Below are 5327 nucleotides of genomic sequence, written 5' to 3' on the forward strand. Positions count from 1 at the left end.
TGTTTTCATCCTTGCTTGATTCTATGAATTTCTTTATTCCATCATTAATTTCTTCTATAACACAGTAGTTTTTGAGCAAGGTGTTGTTCAGTTTCCATGTGTTTGATTTTTTTTCCTTGCTTTTTCTGTTATTGATTTCTACTTTTATGGCTTTATGGTCAGAAAAAGATGCTTTGTAATATTTCGATGCTTTGGATTCTATTAAATCTTGCTTTATGGCCTAATATGTGGTCTGTTCTGGAGAATGTTCTATGTGCTTTGGAAAAGAAAGTATACTTGGCTGCCATTGGGCAGAGTGTTCGGTATATATCCATGAGATCAAGTTGGTCGATCATAGCATTTAGCTCTTCCATGTCTTTTTTGAGTTTCTTTCTGGATGTTCTGTCCTTCACTGAAAGTGCTGTGTTGATGTCTCCTACTATTATTGTGGAGCTGTGTCTCTTTTCAATGCTGTTAGAGTTTGTCTTATGTACTTTGGAGCCCTGTCGTTGGGTGCATAAATATTTATTATAGTTATGTCCTCCTGGTGTATTGATCCCTTAATCATTATATAGTGTCCTTCCTCATCCTTTGTGGTGGATTTTACTTAAAGTCTGCTTTGTCAGAGATTAATCTTGCCACTCCTGCTGTTTTTTGAGTGTTGTTTGCTTTATATATTTTTTTCCCATCCTTTAAGTTTTCATTTGTTTGTGTCTTTAAGTCTAAGGCAGCATATAGATGAATTGTGTTTTTTTATCCATTCCCCCATTCTGTGTCTCTTTATTGGTGTGTTTACTCCATTTACATTCAGCGTAATTATTGATAGGTATGAGTTTAGTGCTGTCATTTTGATGTCTTTTTTTGTGTGTTGTTGACAGTTTCTTTGTTCCACTTAATCTTCTGTGCTGAATTGTTTTTCTTTATGTATTTTCTTTTCATCTTTTTCATTGTTGCTAATTTCATATTTGCTGAGTCTTTATATTTTTCTTTTTTTATTTTGATGCGTAGGATTGTTAGTTTCTTTTGTGGTTACCTTAATATTTACCCCTATTTTTCTAAGTTTAAACCAGTCTTTTTTTTCTTTATATTGTCTTGATTTCCTCTCTATATGAAAAATCAATGTCTACATTTTTTGTCCCTCTTTTGTTTTAATGTTTTCGTCTTTTACATATTGTCATCTCTGTTTCCCTATTTTCAGTGTTTTAGCTTTGATTTTTCTGTATGACTTTCCTATCTGGGTTTATATCTGGTTGCTCTGTCCTGTGTTCTAGTCTTGGGTTGTTATCTGATGTTAATGATTTTCTAACTGGAGGACTCCTTTAGTATTTCTTGTAATTTTGTAAACTTCTGTTTATCTGCAAATGCTTTAATTTTGCCATCATATTTGAGAGACAGTTTTGCTGGATATGTAATTCTTGGTTGGCAATTTTTTTCTCTCAAGGCTTTATGTATGTCATCCCATTGCCTTCATGGTTTCTGATGAGTAGTCTGAGCTGAGTGTTATTGACTCTCCTTTGTAGAAGACTTTTTGTTTACCCCTACCCACTCTTAAAATTCTCCATTTATCTTTGGTTTTGGCAAGTTTGATTATAATATGTTTTGATGACTTTCTTTTGGGATCTACCTTATGTGGGGTTCAATGAACATCTTGGATAGATATCTTCTCATCTTTCATGGTATCAGGGAAGTTTTCTGCCAACAAATCTTCAACAATTCTCTCTGTATTTTCTGTTATCCACCGCTGTTTTGGTACTCCAATAACTCATATGTTATTCCACATAATTCTTAGAGTTTCTTCATTTTTTTAAATTCTTTTATCTGATTTTTCCTCAAATAAGTTGGTGTCAGGTTCTTTATCTTCAGTTTCACTAATTATGACTTCCATTGCCTCAGTTCTGCTCTTATGACTTTCTATTGAGTTGCCTAATTCTGAAATTTTATTGTTAATCTTCTGGATTTCTGATTGCTGTCTCTCTGTGGATTCTTGCAGCCTACTAAATTTGCCATTCTGCTCTTGAATAACTTCTTAAGATCCTCTATAGCTTTGTCTGTGTGTTCATTAGCTTGGTCTGAGTTTTGCGTGATATCCTTCCTGATATCATGAAGAGTTCTGTATATTAATCTTTAGTATTCCACCTCTGGTAATTCCATGAAATTCTCTTCCTCTGGAATATTTCTTGGGGACTTCCGGCAAAATGGCACTCTAGGCAGAAGCACCATCCTTTCACAGCAAAGATCTGAAAAACTAAGCCAAACAGAGAAAACAACAATCCTGAAACCCTAAAACATCACATGAAGAGATAAAGAACTCAGCCAAGCACCAAATGGAGTGGAATATTTCTTGATTCTTTATTTTGGGAGCTTGCTGAAGCCATCATGGTCTGCCTCTTTATGTGATTTGATATTGACTATTGTCTCCAAGCCATCAGTAAGTTATTGTATTTATTTAGTTTATGTTTGCTTACTGTGCCCTAGCTTCTTGTTTTGTTTTGATATGCCCAAATAGGCTGCTTGCATGAGGTAGTTAGACACATTTGAAGCTCTAACATCCTGACACCAGGTGGTTAGATCTGTTACTAAGTATGTGAGCTCCAGAGTCTGTTTACATTTCTTGTAAGGATTCAGGTCAGGTGTGCAGGTAATTGGCCACCAAGTGTGTGGTGCAAGCTCTCCCCTACAGTCTTAGACTGGCAAGGATGATTGGTGTAGGCACAGGTATCTGTCTGCAATAGGGGGTCACACACTGAACAAGGCAAGGGGCTGATGGCTGCCCTGGGTGCCTGGGAGGAAACCATTTCACTGTTCCCTAGAATGCATAGGTGGGTAGGTTTTGCAGCCAGACTATGAGTACCCAATACTGTTGATTGTAAGGACTGGGGGGTACCTTTTATTGTTGGGCCCCTGTAACAGGTGGTTCGGTGGTGTGGGTGGAACCACCAGTCTTCAGGTCCCTGATGTGAATAGGCGAGTGCCCTGCTTAATGGGCAGAGCAGTGTCAAATGTCACAAAACTGCCATTTTACAGCTGGAGTTAGACTTCAGATATATGCCCTGTTGTACTGTGGTAATGAGGGCCTACACTGTTGAAATGGGCCCACACAGGTCTATGCAGAGGTGAAAGGCACTCAGAGTCTGTGGACCCCTTATGCCTGGTCCTAGGCAAAGAAGTTTTGCCTGTCCTGAGTTACTGGCTTAGGGGAGCCAGCAGATTATTTTTTCCATTTGTTAATTTGTTCCCTTTCCAAGGCTGAGAGAAAGGGTCAGGGTGTGTGACAGGTCCTACTTCTTCTGGTCCAGGGGACTCGGCAGTTGCTGAAGCCGTCCTGGACCCCTTGCAAAGCATGGAGAAGGGAGGTAAATGGGAGAGAGGTTTTTCCCAAAGAGGGGTGTTTTTTGATCCACCCGGTAGGCCAAATGCAAGTACTTATCTTTTGCCAATTGAGGGCTGCTTTTCACTGGTTCTGGATGCCCAAGTAGACTTTCTGCCTCTGGGTCTCTCCTGATGTGGAAAATGCCACCCAAATGCCACCGCTTGCCTCACCACACACCCGAGCTGATTCTGCCTGAAGAGCTCCGGTTTCCCCTGGGTCAGGTCTGGCAACTCCTCTCTGCTTTGGAGCTATGTCTCCCTCCCCGTGCCACTCAGTACAATTCCTCAACTTTGCCTTTGATGTTCAGGGCTCCTAGATTGTCATCTATAATTGATTCACTTGTTTCTTTGGGTCTTTGTTTTAAGAGGGACCACAGAATGCATCTGACTACTCCGCCATCTTGGCCCCGCCTCTCAAGTAAAATTTTGCTGAAAATAATTCAAAAGTGATTACATGGGATCTGCAATCTACAGGGAACTGCCAGAAATTCAAGTGGATTCAAAAGAGGACATGGAGTGAGGGTGTCTTAGTTATCTAGTGCTACTATAACAGAAATACCACAAGCGGATAGCTTTATCAAGGAGAAATTTATTCTCTCACAGTTTGGCAGGATAGAAGTCCAAATTCTGGATACTGGCTCCAGGGGGAGGCTTTTTCTCTCTGTTGGCTCTGGAGGAAGGTCCTTGTCATTAATCTTCCCCAGTCTAGAAGCTTCTCAGCACAGGGACACTGGGTCCAATAGATGTGCTGTGTTCCCAGCTTTGCTTTCTTGGTGCGGCAGGTCCCCCATCTCTCTGCTCACTTCTCCCTTTTTTGTCTCAAAAGAGATTTATTTAAGACTCCATCTGATCTTGTAGATTGAGTCCTAACACATTAACATAACTACCTCTAATTCTGCTTAATTAACAACGTACAGGTAGGATTTAGAACACATAGGAAAATCACATCAGATCACAAAATGGTGGACAACCACACAATACTGGGAATCACGGCCTAGCCAAGTTGACACCCATTTTTGGGGGACCTGATTCAATCCATAACAGAGGGATATCATTGCTGATGTCAAATGGATCTTGGCAGAGAATACCAGAAATCTGTTTACCTATGTTTAATTGACTAAGCAAAGGCATTCGACTGTGTGGATCATAACAAATCAGGGATAACACTGTGAAGAGTGGGAATTCCAGAACACTTAATTATGCTCATGTGGAACCTGTACATAGACCAAGAGGCAGTCGTTTGAACAGAACAAGGGGATACTGCATGGTTTACAATCACGAAACTTGTGTATCCTTTCATCATACTTATTCAGTCTGTATGTTAACCAACTAATTCAAAAAGCTGCACTGTATGAAGAAGGACTAGGCATCAGGATTGAAGCAAGACTCATTAACAACCTGCTATATGCAGATGACACAACCTTCCTTGTGGAAAGCAACAAGTACTTGAAGCACTTACTGATGAACATCAAAGACTACAGCCTTTGATATGGATTACACCTCAACATAAAGAAAACAAAAATCCTCACAACTGGACCAGTAAGCGACACCATGACAAACGGACAAAAGATTGAAGTTGTCAAGGATTTCATTTTACTTAGATGCAAAATTAATGTTCATGGAAGCAGCAGTCAAGAAATCAAATGATGTAGTGCACTGGGCAAATCTGCTGCAAAAGACCTCTTTAACATGTTAAAAACCGAAGATGTAACTTTGAAGACTAAGCTATGTCTGACCTAAGCCGTAGTATTTTCAATCACCTCATATGCATGCTAAAACTGGACAGTGATTAAGGAAAACCAAGAAACAGCAATGCATTTGAATTATGGTATTGGCAAAGAATATTGAATATACCATGGACTGCCAGAAGAATGAGCAAATCTGTCCTGGAAGTACAGCCAGAATGCTCCTTAAAAGCGAGGATGGAGGGACTTTGTCTCACGTACTTTGGACATGTTATCAGGAGGGACCAGTACCTG

The sequence above is a fragment of the Trichechus manatus genome, unplaced genomic scaffold, assembly GCF_000243295.1.
Source record: "Trichechus manatus latirostris isolate Lorelei unplaced genomic scaffold, TriManLat1.0 scaffold00273, whole genome shotgun sequence".
NCBI classification, from domain to species: domain Eukaryota; kingdom Metazoa; phylum Chordata; class Mammalia; order Sirenia; family Trichechidae; genus Trichechus; species Trichechus manatus.